Consider the following 13,766-nt stretch of genomic DNA (forward strand, 5'->3'; position numbering starts at 1 on the left):
GATATTTGAGCAGAGACCTGAGTGAAATAAAGGACTGGGCTCTTATAGAGAATAAAATTCCACGAGAGGACTAAACGCAAGGTTAAAAGGTTAGTGTAGTTGGACACAGTGAATGAGGGGAGGAAAGATAGTAAATGAGGTTAAAGGGATCTCCCAACAGTCAGATCATGGAGAGTTTGTAGGTCATGCAAAGGATTTTAGATAGCTCTTAGTGTGATGAGATACCCTTGCAGGATGAAATGTGGATTAGTCACTATTCTCCAGAGAAACAGAACCAAACAGAGCAGAGAGAGAGACAGAGACAGAGACAGAGAGAAAGATTTTAAGGAAGTGGCTCATGAAGTTATGGAGGCTTGCAAATCCAAAATATGCAGGGGTAGACCTTCAGGCTGGAGACCCAGGGAAGAACTGACTATGTAGTTTGAGTATGAAGGCTGTCTGCTGGCCGATTTCTCTCTTCCTCAGGAAGGCCAGTCTTCTTAAGTCTTTCAATTCATTTGGTTAGGCCTACCCATATTATGGAGGGAATCTGCTTTACTCAAAATCTGTTGATTTAAATGTTAATCTCATCTGAAAAATACCTTCACAGCAACATCTAGATGTGTTTGATTAAAAATCCGGGTATGGTGGCCTTGCCAAGTTGACACATAAGATATAACACAGAGGGCAGGTAAATATGTGATCTGGTTTTATCATTTCCATCTAATAAATATTGGTCATGTCTATGATGTCAGTGGGTCACACTTTATGATTTCCAATGTTCCTGTTAGTTCCAAAATCCACAACTCTATGATATTCCCATTAGATAATCCCTCGGACCATATACACTTGGAACAAAACTTCTAGTTAGGAACCACATTGACGCCCAGTGGTGTTCTCTGTGTTATTTTTTTTTAGAATTTTCCGAGCAAATAAGCAGACCCCAGATCACCAAGGTTATGAAGCAGGTCAATTCAGAATAGACAGGACATGCTTCCTGAGCCCAGTTCTCAACAAGTAGAACAGTCTCATTAGATTTGTCTTTGTGAAAACTACTTGCCTTGGCATCTCAGAGGCAAGGAAATAAACAATTTGCTCTCATGTGCAGTAAGATCGAAGAACTTACTTTAATGCAGGTCTTAACCAGATTCTCACTGCAAAGCTACCGTAATAGGACTATCTAACCTGATACAGGATTTTTATATGGCAAAGATCAGGATGTTGGGTAATATCAGATATATTTTGTCACGTTGAAGGTGATCCGAAGTCTGAATACTTACTTACCTTATTTAAATATTTGAAAATTTTACCACCGTGTACAAGTCCCAAAAGATGTTTTCATCTTCTAAGAACACACAGTGTTTCCCAGGAGGGAGCTTCCGTTGCACATCAGCCTATTGATTTGGTGACCAATCACTATTGCCCTAAACTTTAAAATAAGACAGCTGTCTTATATTGAATGTGTTCTGCATGTGGCTGACTTTTATAGTACATCTCTTGGGACATTTTGTCAACTCCTGACAGGCTATTTATTTGTAGCATAGCTGTAGCTCTGAAATCTATTGTAATCATTAGGTAGTCTTTCCTACTTCTGAAATTCTGCTACCGTTTGTCCTTTCTGCACCCTATGTCATTCATTCTTAATACCAGATACCATATGGAATCAAGGAAGAAAATCAGCGTTTCTCCATTGCAAGCCCATATTTGGAATTTAGTTGAATAGGGACACTGTTTAAAAGCATGTTCCAGTTTTCTGGTTGAAACTGTTTTTTGTGTGTTTTTGGTTTTGGTTTTTAATATAGCTGGCTACCTTCAGAATAATTGTCCATTCCAATTAGCCTATAAAAGGCAAATTTCTTGTCATTGTTAAATCCAGTTTAATAATCTTATTTTCCTACGTTTAAGAGAAAGATTTTGACTTTTCATCTTCATGTGCTATACTTGCTCCTTGAGGAGGAAATAGCAGTCATGTCAGGGGAATAATGCTCACAGAGAAGCAAGTGTGAGTGAGAACATTGTGGGGAAGAATGAATTGGATTAAGCCCTGCTGAATAGGAGATGACATTTAGAGGGGAAATTTAGACCTACTATCATGCACTTCCTGGAAATATTTTAGTTAAATTTTTTCTATTTCAAAATAATGCATATTCACTGGAGGCCTGAAACGAAAGTCAAAATTCTCCAGAGATTTAATTTCATGAAATTTTGCCCGATAACATACTTTCCCTTCCTCATAATTTTTCGGAGACTCTAAAATAAAGATATTAATACGATTTTTTGATAGAAAATACTAAACCATTTTCCATCAAATACTAAGTATAGGGCTTCCCTGGTGGCGCAGTGGTTGAGAGTCCACCTGCGGATGCATGGGACGTGGGTTCGTGCCCCGGTCCGGGAAGACCCACATGCCACGGAGCGGCTAGGCTCGTGAGCCATGGCCGCTGAACCTGCGCGTCCGGAGCCTGTGCTCCGCAACGGGAGAGACCACAACAGTGAGAGGCCCCCGTACCGCAAAAAAAAATAAATAAATAAAATACTAAGTATATAATTGCACATGGAACCGGAAGGATCCTGTGCCCCCAGTTAAACATCTACACTCCTTACCTCCTATCTATGAAACGTGTTCCTTCCTTATGCTGATTTGTAAAAAATAGAGAAGGGGCCGCTCCTCTACTCCGACCATGTAGTTTCTTTGCTTCTCCAAAATACCTTGCCCAGTTCCAACTTTTCTTCCATAGCCTGAATTAAACCTATTTTTTCCAGGCTGGAGCAAGGGAAGGAATAGTTCCTGAGTTCCTTCTTGTCATATAGGGGATTATTTAATTTCCTTTCAGATTATAGAGTATACATGAGTCTCATAACTTTCATAGCTTATTCTGGTCTTGGGAATGACTTTTCATATAGTGCTAATGCTTTCCTGGTCATTTTTTATGGAGTTTGGGGAGTCACTTTTTCTGCATGTTCTTCTACTCACATCTTAGCCTGAAGTCTGTTATTTGGAAAGTTTTCAAGTTGAAAGAAGAATTTCAGCTAGATCATTTAGAAGTAATAGAAATGCAGAAGAGAAAACATGCGAACACAGAAGCTAGGAGAACTGCAGTAAGAAATAATAATTTAATGATAGGAGATAGCAATTTAGTGAAAGGAACTGCTTTGTGTTCATTCATCCTCTGAGAATGCAAATGCATTCTCTTAGTTTGACCTTTAACTTTAGAAAATCATCCTTAAAGAAAATTTTGGAAAATAAAAAATTTTGTAGGAGATGAATACTGTTTTAAGTACAAAGGATTATTTTAATTTCTAATGACACTAACTCTGCACTCAGATCTTAGTTCATATCCTGGTTCTTCCACTTCCAGCTACTTAGGACTTCAGTGAAATTACTCAGTCATTCAGCTTCAGTTTCCTCGTCAACAAGGGAAACTGTTATTACCTGTATTATAGGATTGTTGTGAGAATGAAATGAAATAATTTACGTACGATTATAAGATGCTTAACATAAGGACTGGCATTTTATAAGCCTTCTATAAATCTTGGCTTTCATTATTTTTAGTGTCACTGTCAGGTAAATGCTGACCTGGTATTATGGGCCTGGGACAAAATAGGAAAGAAACAGAGGAAAGGATGGTAGTAATAAATAGAATAGGAAGAAGCATGTATACAAATGCTAATGAGATTATAATTATATTGATATTACATATGAGAGGGAAAATAACAGGCAGTTTTATCTACCAAGAATAAAAAAGAAGGTAATATATGAAGTTCATATATAAAGTTTTATTCATATGTAAAGTTCAGATTTCAAATCATTCTGTTACAAAGTAAAAGCAAATTGAACTTTATAGAAAGTTGTTATACATGGTATCAAATCATACCCCCCTCCAACTTTATTTGGAGACTTTCTTATCAATAAATAAATGGCATGTGAAACCAGTTTATTGCATTCTTTCTCTTTTAAATGTACATTCTTTTTGAGGAGTAGAGAGGTTATCCATGTGGAGGGAATTTAAATAAAACTTTTTTTTTCTGCAAGTAATAATTGGAGACATACAAGAATATTACCTCAGTAAATGAATGAAAAAAGAGCACTCTTTGAGATGAGGAAACGATTATAGTACTTTTGAAATATTACAACTTGTTGTAAGAGATAAGATGCAAGTAGAAACAGAAGCTATGTATGTGAAATACTGAGACATCAATCCTGTCTGCTAGAGGGTCTATAGATGGACTGCCATCCAAAAGCCAGGGTCACATCCTGTACTGTTTTATTCCTCTACTCATTAATTTCACAGAAAATCATTTTCATAGAAAATCAGTTTTTATAGAAAATGTATGACCTAATCACTCAGCAACATATTCCCTATTCTTTTAAAATTTTATTTCAATTATATAGTGTGTAATAGCAGTAATAAATGGACTGTTGTTAAAATATATGCTGCATATAAGTGTCTACTATATATATGGAATCTGAATATCTATAACTTCTTCAACTGTGGGGGTCACCCTTCTTTTTACGACTCATCTAGAATGATCTGTCTGCCTATGACTCCTCTTCCATGAGTGTACAATGTCCAGTCTTTTTATGAGATTCGCTCCACAAATTTTTCAGATCCCTGGGAAATACTCATGTCCCACAAGCATGTCTGACTTGTGCTTGTATTCTCTCACTCTCTACTCCAACTCCAGGCTCCTCTGTTGGTCAGTTTTTGCCAGATTGTAACTGTTTCTCCATGCTACTACTTTTCCCTCTTTTATCACTTCAACCCACACCAAGCTCTAACATTTAACACTTTTTTTTTTTTCCTTGAAGGGCTGAGGATAGCTTAAGGAATTTAAAACACACAAAGAAAAATGTTTTAAAACAACAAACCAAAACAGTAGTCTAGACACCAAGGCTTTATTATAAGAAGTGAAATTTCTTGAGAGGAAAAGGGATTTGTGAGTTCCAAAGAACCAGAATTTATACTATAAATAATAGAGCAGGAAAGAATACAGAATTTGATGTCAGAGCAATGTACCCAGCAGTTGTGAAGAAAATAAAAGTTCAACCATTTGGTAAGTGAGAAATGGTATGAGAAATTTTACCTGGGATTATATGCTTCCTAAACCCTTGAGAAGGTCCTAGTTCTCCTTCTCTGTACCCCAGACTGGGAAGAGTGGGAAAGTCAACAGAAACACTGATGAGGAAACGTAAGAATAAGGAACTTGTGCCCTATTGCAGGCTGATTAAAAACCTCTAGGTCAAACATGGTTCCCTGGTTTTAGCTTATTCATGGTTGAGGAAGTCTAAGCCGATGTTACTATAGTGTGGTCCGCAAATCTGCAACTTATATGAGTAGATGGTTTTTTCTCCAATTCATTATTAGAATGTGTCAGAATCAATGCACTGGTTTGTTTATGGAAAACGCCTTACTATGAAAACTGTCAGATAAACAGTACACAAAGTATTATATTTAATTTACATTCTGCTGCAAGATTATTATTTCCTTGTGAACTGGCACTTTGAATAGTATTTGTATAGACAAATGGAACTGAGGGCAGTATTGAATTAAATTATTTAAGAAAACTGACAAGAGAACATAAGTGAAGGCTTATTGTACCAGGTATTAAACGAAGCATAAAAGCTACTATAATTAAAACAGTATCGTATAGGCACAGGAATATGCAAATAGATCTATGAAAAACAATAGAGAAACCAAGATCAGATCCATATGAAACAGGAATTTAATCTAAGAAAAGTGGCATTTTGGACCATTTGGGAAAACATTTAATACATTTTGTTTTGACATTTCATTGTTTATGTTGGCAGAAACAAATGTTAAGTCCATTATTCGCATCATAACAAAAAAGTAATTTCCATAGCATTAGCTTGCTAGGGCTATCATAACAAAATGCCACAGACTGAGTGGCCTAAACAACAGACATTTATTTGCTTACAGTGCTGGAGCCTAGAAGTCCAAGGTCAAGATGCTGACAGGGTTGGTTTCTGGTGAGACCTCTCTCTCTGGCTTGTAAATGACTACCTTCCCGCCATGTCCTCACATGGTCTTTTCTCTGTGTGTGAGCTGAAAAGGAGAGCTTTGGTGTCTCTTCATCTTCTTATAAGAACACCAGTCCTATTGGATTAGGACCCTGCCCTTATGATTTTGTTTAACCTTAACCATCTCCTTTAAGGTCCTGTTTCCAAATACAGTCGTGTTGGCAGTTAGGGCTTCAACATATGAATTTTGAGGGGACACAGTTCAGTTCATAATATATGTGAAAGAAAAAACACAAATGTTTTGATGAAATTATAAGGATAATATGTTTAAAGAGTAAAGGAATTCTACCATATAAAACACAAAACACAAATCTAGAATCCATAACACAGTGCTTTCATCCAAGTTGTTGATCACATCAATCATTCTTTTATAGCTGAGTAGTATGCCATTGAACGGATGTATCACATTTGTTCATCCATCTGTTGAAGGACGTTTGGAATATTTCCAGTTTGTATGATTATGACTAGGATTGCTATAAATATTCATGTACAGGTTTTTGAGTAAACGTAAGTTTTCACCCTCTAAGGTTAATACCCAGGAGTGGGATTTCTGAGGCATACAGTAAGCATCTGCCTTGCATGTCTCCACATAGGCCATGTGGGAAAGGCTTAACTACAGCAGATCTAAGTCTTGGCAGAATTCCCTGCGATATTCCTGGAACATGAGAGCATGCCGGAGCTTGTGAACAAGACCATTTTCCACCTGCTTACCTATCTTCCCAGGAAGGTGTCATGAGGCAGTTTCTTATCACCTCCAGTGTTTTGAATAGATGTGAGAATTTTTGCCTTGCTGCCATTAGTGTACAACGACAGACTATAAAACAGCTTACCTTTAAATTGAAATTGGCTTCTCAGTGAGTAACAGGTTACACTGACACTCATGTCACATCGTCATATTATTTGGCCCCTTTTGTTTCAGTGTCATCCTTGGGGACCAGGGACATGGGGAGCTGGCACTTTTGCTCATCTTTCTTTTGCTTTCTTGTAAGTTATAAATTGTCTGGATCTAACAGGAATTTCTTGTTTCTTTAAAGACAAATCAGTCCTTTGCCAGGATTTTGAATTATTTACAATTTTTTAGAAATTATGAATAGAGCTTACCTACATATTCATTACAGATTTTTGTGTGAACATAAATTTTTATTTAAATTCCCAGGAATAGTATTGTTGAGGCATATGGTAAAGAAGAAACTACCAACCAGCACATATGTGAGAGTTCCAGTTTTTCCACGTTCCCACCAGAACTTGGTATTTTCAGGAACATTTAAATTGAGTTGTTTGTTTTCTTATTATTGAGTTTTGAGAATTCTTTATATATTTTGGGTACAAGATCATTATCAGATATATAATTTATAAATACTTTCTCTAATTCTGAAGTTTATCTTCTCGTTCTCTCAACAGTGTGTTTGAAGAACAAAAGTTTTAAATTTTGTTGAAATCTAATTAATAATTATTTATTTTATGGAATGTGCTTTTGGTATAATGTATAAGAACTCTTTATCTAACACCAGGTCATAAAAGTTTTCTCCTATATTTAAAACAATATTTTATGGGTTTACATTTCATATTTAGATCATGATCCATTTTGAGTTAAATTTTTGATAACATATGAGGCTTAGGGTAGATTATTTTTAGTACATAGGGATATCCAATTTTTCCAATATTATTTGTTGAAAAGACTATTTTTTTCTCCATTGGATTCTTTTGCATTTTGTGAAAAATCACTTATCCATGTATTTCTACACTATTATGTTTCATTGATCTATGTGTCTATCCCTTCACCAATACCCCATTGTCTTGATTACCATAGCTTTACAGTGAATCTTAAATTTAGGTAGAATGATTCCTCCAACTTTATTCTTCTTTTTCAAAATCACTTTAGTTATTCTAGATCTTTTGAATTTTCATATACTTTAAAAAATCAGGCTATCTATATCTAAAAAATCCTACTTGGAATTTCATTAGAATTGCAATAAATATAAGTATCAATTTGGGAACAACTGATGTTTTTACAATGTCGAGCCTTCCAACCCCTGAGCATAGTATTTTTCTCAAATTATTTAGGTCTTTGGCATCTTTCATCAGCATTTTGTTCCTTTCAGCATAAAGATCCTGTACATGTTTTGCTAGATTTATACCAAAATATTTTTGAGGTTTTGTAAATCATATTCTTATTCACTTTTGGTAGGATTATTTATCTTGTGCGGATTGGTGAAAATGTTCTCTGAGGGCAATTTGGCAGACTCTACAAATTTGAGAATGTACTGATCCAGCTTTTCCAGTCTTAAGAATCTATCTTACAAAAATATTTTCACATACGAACAAGGGTATAAAGATATTAATTGCTCTGTAATAAAAACAAATAGAGATAAAATTTCTATAGAAAAGGATATAAATAATTATGATTCAGGTACATCATGGGTTCTTATGGCCATTAAAAAAGTGTGAAGTTCTTTCTGTGCTCGCGCTCATTGTGGTGCCACCAGACGCTCCCTCAGCATGCAGAACGATGCCGGCGAGTTCGTGGACCTGTACGTGCCGCGGAAATGCTCTGCCAGCAACCGCATCATAGGCGCCAAGGACCACGCGTCCATCCAGATGAACGTGGTCAAGGTTGACAAGGTGACAGGCAGGTTCAACAGCCAGTTTAAAACCTATGCCATCTGCGGGGCCATTCTCAGGATGGGCGAGTCAGATGACTCCAGTCTCCAACTGGTCAAGGCTGACGGCGTTGTCTCAAAGAACTTCTGACTGGAGAGGATCCTGGATGTGGAACGTGTGTTATAAATAAAGAGTGAAAACCTAAAAAAAAAAAAAAAAAAAAAAGTGTGAAGTTGATCTGTTGGTACTGATGTCTCGTATATGTAATTGACAAGTAAAACCAAAGCTGTCACAAATAAATATATAGTATACAAATTTTTTGGTGTGTTTTATTTTTAAGAGAACACTACAGAGAAAGAACTGGAAGGATATAGATAAACTGTTAAGTATAGCTATCCATGGGATGGAATGGAAATAATTAAAAGAGATTTAACATTTTACATGATCTATCTATATTGTTTGACTTTTTGTAATTAAAAATATAAAAGTATAGGAGAAATTTTATAAATGAAAGAGTACGTGATTTTATTTTTTAGACCTTTATAAATCAGGAACTATTCAAATTGGGGATTAGAATGATTCCCAAATCTTTCAGGTAGAAATTTTGAACTACCATGAAATATGGTTACAGATAATACGTTGGAAAGCGTGGCAGGTTTGACCTTGGCAGGATGCTGACAAAGCAAGAGAGAGGCATGGACATATATACACTACCAAACGTAAGGTAGATAGCTAGTGGGAAGCAGCCGCATAGCACAGGGCGATCAGCTCGGTGCTTTGTGACTGCCTGGAGGGGTGGCATAGGGAGGGTGGGAGGGAGATGCAAGAGGGAGGAGATATGGGAACATATGTATATGTATAACTGATTCACTTTGTTATAAAGCAGAAACTAACACACCATTGTAAAGCAATTATAACCCAATAAAGATGTTAAGAAAACAAAAAAAGAGATAACAGGAGTTAGCATTTCCTTTGTGTTATGATAAAAGGGTTGAAACTTTTCAGGAGAGCTGTCAGCCAAATTTTTTATAATTTAATTTTCCAGTGATATTTTATAAAAAAGGAATTACAAATCCAGGAGTCCAATAAATCAGTATTTTCTTAAAGTTTTAAGGAAATTTTTACAACTGTATTGTTCTTAATTGTTCTTACATTTAACATTTAATTAATAAATTGTCTCTGAATCTAGATAATTTTTATATGCTTTCTTAGGCAACTAGAAAATATTTTTTCTCTTCTAACCTTTTTATTTTATTACCTTCTAAAACACATATGCCTCTCTCTCTTCTGTGTTGCATTCATTTCTCTAATTTCTGTGCCCTAGTGTTTTCCTCATCCATAAAATGGAGGTGAGCATTTTATTTATCTCATTGTACTGTTTTGCTGGTTAAATAAGGTGATACAAGTCAAGCATAAAAAAGTATCTGTTGACACATAGTGACTGCTCACTAAATATTGTCTGTAGCTACTCGTGATTATACGTATACCATCTTAATCCATGCTATTGCAACTCGGACTATTATCATTACTACAACCAATTATTAATTAGATTTGCTTAAGTACTGTCACATACGAGGCAATGTACTAAATGTAAGTATGTATATGTGTGTGTGTGCATGGTTATTTAATCCCCTCAGAGCTCTATGTGGTGTGTACTATTGCAAAGTCCTATTTATATTGGAGGAAACAAACACAGAGAGACCAAGTGATCAGCCCATAGTCACAAGGTTGGTGAATGCTAAAATTAGAAACATCTTCCTAGTCTTACTTTATCTTCAAAAAAGCCAAGCTTGTGACTTGGACAGGGAACTGTGGTTGGAATGATTAGGCTAATTAGGAATCTTTACAAATCTAGTTCATAAGCAACTTGAAAAAAAGGAATAATTAATTTTGAGCAAAGTAACTTCTCTAGCTTGTGAGAAAATGAGGCAGCACTTTAAATACTACTATAGCAGAATCTTAAACCCAGTACATTTTTCTTCTGTTGCTATTTCTTCTTTGAGAGGTGATGCAGCAGAACAAGATTTTTCTTTTAAGTGTAAATATTCTAAGAAATGTTTTCTCGGTGTTGTAAAATGCAGTCCCTTACTATATTCTATGATGTTCCCTGATATCATCCCTGTCTACTCATTCACTATAAAATGAATATTTACCACTTTATTTCTACTAAACCTGAAATGTAAAACTCGTAGTGTTTCGCTGAATGGTGGCCCTTTAACATTAATAGAATAAAGTGAGGTCTAAAGCCTTACTGTGTTGTACAAGAAACAATGGACAACAAACTGTTCTTTATATACATTAGATTCACTTTCACCTCACAGGTTATTTATTCAAACTGTATTTATATTAGCACTTCAAACAAAGTAGATTTTTTAAACTCTTGGAAAAGAATACCAAAACCTTCTACCATGTGCACTATCACTGCAAAAAAAAGAAAATGAGAAAATAAATTAAAATTGCATGAGTTTCTAAAAAGAGCTTATCCTTTTAAGATATTTGGCTGACATCTTGTATACAATTATTTGGAGGTAGGTTGGGCTGTTAACTGCTTTATTTTCTGAGCTGTGGAATGGAACTCAGAGTGGTTGAAGGTTTCGCTTTTTGATTGTTAGGATGAGTTTTATAGAAAATTATTTAATATAGCAATTACATCTGAAAAATGAGTTTAAACTTAGACTACAACCCAAGATGGAGAAAAAGATAATTTATTTCCCAGTAGGAAATCTGTTAATCAAAGCCCATGCTATCTTCCTTTCACAAATGAAGCCCATTATAAAGTTAGGCACTTTTAGTATTTTAGTGTCATTTGTCAACTCAATTATTTCCATTTTCATGTAGAAAACAATCAAAAAGAAATGCATGTATTCTTGCCACAAAAATAGCAGGTTAACACTCTGTAGCACGTTATTATTTTAAAAGATATATTGCTAGACTCTGAGTCATTAAATTATTTCCCTAAAATGATGGTGTTGTCTGGAATCTAGATTTGCTGGATGAATGCCCTTTGGTAATGCAGTAGTTACTGCCTTTTGCTAAATGTTATAATTTATAGGAGCCAAAAAAGCACAGCTCCTGGAATTTCCTGGAATTGAAAAAGCTTTCTAAAGGCATTCATTTATAATTTTTTACTTAAGATTATTGATCAAGCTAAAACTTTAACTATAAAACCTCAGTTTTAATTTCAGTTGTTGAAATGTCCAAATCAAGCAATTGAAAAACAAAATGATAACATGGCTCATATGCTTTTCACCACATTATACTGCATGTAGAAAAGGGCCCAGTGCAGCGCCTGGGATCTCCATTGTGTTGGTTCCCTCTTCCCCCTCCCCTCTTGCTTCTTTATTGCTTCGCATTTCTATACACTACAGATTTCCAATCAGCACTAAAAAAAAAAAGCCCCAAAGCTCTACAGTGCAATTTTCACCCAATTGTCCCATAACTTGTGGATACAACCACTTCGTGTTGGTGCATGCAACCCCAGCACCTTTAATTTCCTTTCATTTATTTCTTTCATCTCTCATTTTATTAACCATTTAAAGGAAATATTTTCTAGGATTTTTAAATTTGTTTAACTACATGTGTATCAAAACTTTGTACAAAGTGTCTTTATATACTGGAAAAATGGCAGAATTTTTCTAAAATATACAATAGGTGTTTCTGCAAGAGAGTAAATTAAAAATTAAGTTCAATATCAGCCTTTCTAAAAGTAATCAGTCCTTTACAAATGTTTGCATTATGTAGTTCTCACAAATAACTTGAGTAGAAAGAATTCTTAATTATTTAATCTATGAATCACCAAGTGGTATTTAGAACTACTGTTTATGAAATAGTGCTTATTTGTAAGAGTAGTTTAAAATGAATTGAGGCTATAACTTCATTAATTTACCTAGTTAAATTTACATGAATGGCCTTTCTTTCCCTTTTCTCCAGAATAATTTCTGCTTATCATTTAGATTTCAGTTTAAGCATAACTTCCTCAGGGAAGTAGCTTCCCAAATCTGAATAGGTCAAATTCATCAGCTATCAGAAACTGAAATCTCAAACAGAACAGCAGAAATTTTTAAATGGTTATATGTGATTTGAACAAGTCATCTCAAAGGCTTGATTAATACTCTATAGCAAAGAAAAAATATATTTTTTTCAAATACACATGGAGTGTTATAAAAATTGACCACATAGTATATAACAAAGGAAAAAAGTCTATCTAGTTCCAGAGAATGAGTCCAGTACAAACTATGTTATTTCACCGTAATATGATTAAATTAGCACTAAAAATATGCAGAAAAACATGTTTGAAAACAAAGAAATTATTCTTAAATAACAGGTTAAAGAGGAACTCATAATGTAAAGTAAGAAATATATATACCTGAAAGACAATAAGAATCCATTTTATAACTTATAAAATGCATCTAAGTCTGTAATAACTGCAAGTTATCGTGTGAAACTTATTTTTTTAATGGGAAAAAAAGTTACTTAAGCATTCATCTCTAGAAACTAGCTAATGAACAACAGAGTTAAGCTGGAAAAAGTAGAAAAAAATAGAGAGTAGACAAAATCATAGAAAATAAAACAGATTTTAAAGCTGGTTCTTTACAAGTTTTGTCAATGAAATAAAGCTCTTGCAAGACAGAATACAATTTTTTCTTTTAAAGATTACAAACACTAACTGTGAAGGGAAATAAAACTATAAATAGAGTAGAGCAAAAATATCATTTGAAAATAATATGAAACATGTTAAGGAATTTTGCATTTAAGGAATGCAACTTCAATACACTTGGAAATTTAGATGAAATGAGCAATTTTCATGAATGAAAATTCAATAATTATACTAAAAATAGACTTAAGTAAAACAGAAAACCTGAGTAAACTTGCAAATAAATTAAATCCTCCACCTTTGCCCCCAGCAAAACATACCAGATCTAGATGTTTTTTCCAAGCAGATTCTACCAGATATTTAAGGAGATTAGTCTTGTCTTTTACAAATTATTTCAAGACTAAAGAAAGATGCAAAGTCACATGATTAAGTCTATCAGTGTAATTTTAACATCCACAGCAATCAGAAATAGAACAAAAATTACAGGCCAATTTTATATATAAACATATATGCAATATGAAGTCCTTAAAAGGACTTAAAAGTTAAATCTAA

General features: G+C 34.5%; 1 protein-coding gene and 1 pseudogene across 1 annotated transcript in view; both read left to right on the top strand.

Annotated features, from left to right (window-relative positions):
• The window catches only part of CTNNA3 (catenin alpha 3), a 1,571,950-nt gene that overhangs the window by 1,135,039 nt on the left and 423,145 nt on the right, over positions 1-13,766 (top strand). The gene's annotated exons all lie outside the window — the stretch shown is intronic.
• LOC115856287 (small ribosomal subunit protein eS21 pseudogene) lies at positions 8,453-8,833 on the top strand (annotated as a pseudogene).

Source organism: Globicephala melas, chromosome 16, assembly GCF_963455315.2.
Source record: "Globicephala melas chromosome 16, mGloMel1.2, whole genome shotgun sequence".
Classification (NCBI taxonomy): domain Eukaryota; kingdom Metazoa; phylum Chordata; class Mammalia; order Artiodactyla; family Delphinidae; genus Globicephala; species Globicephala melas.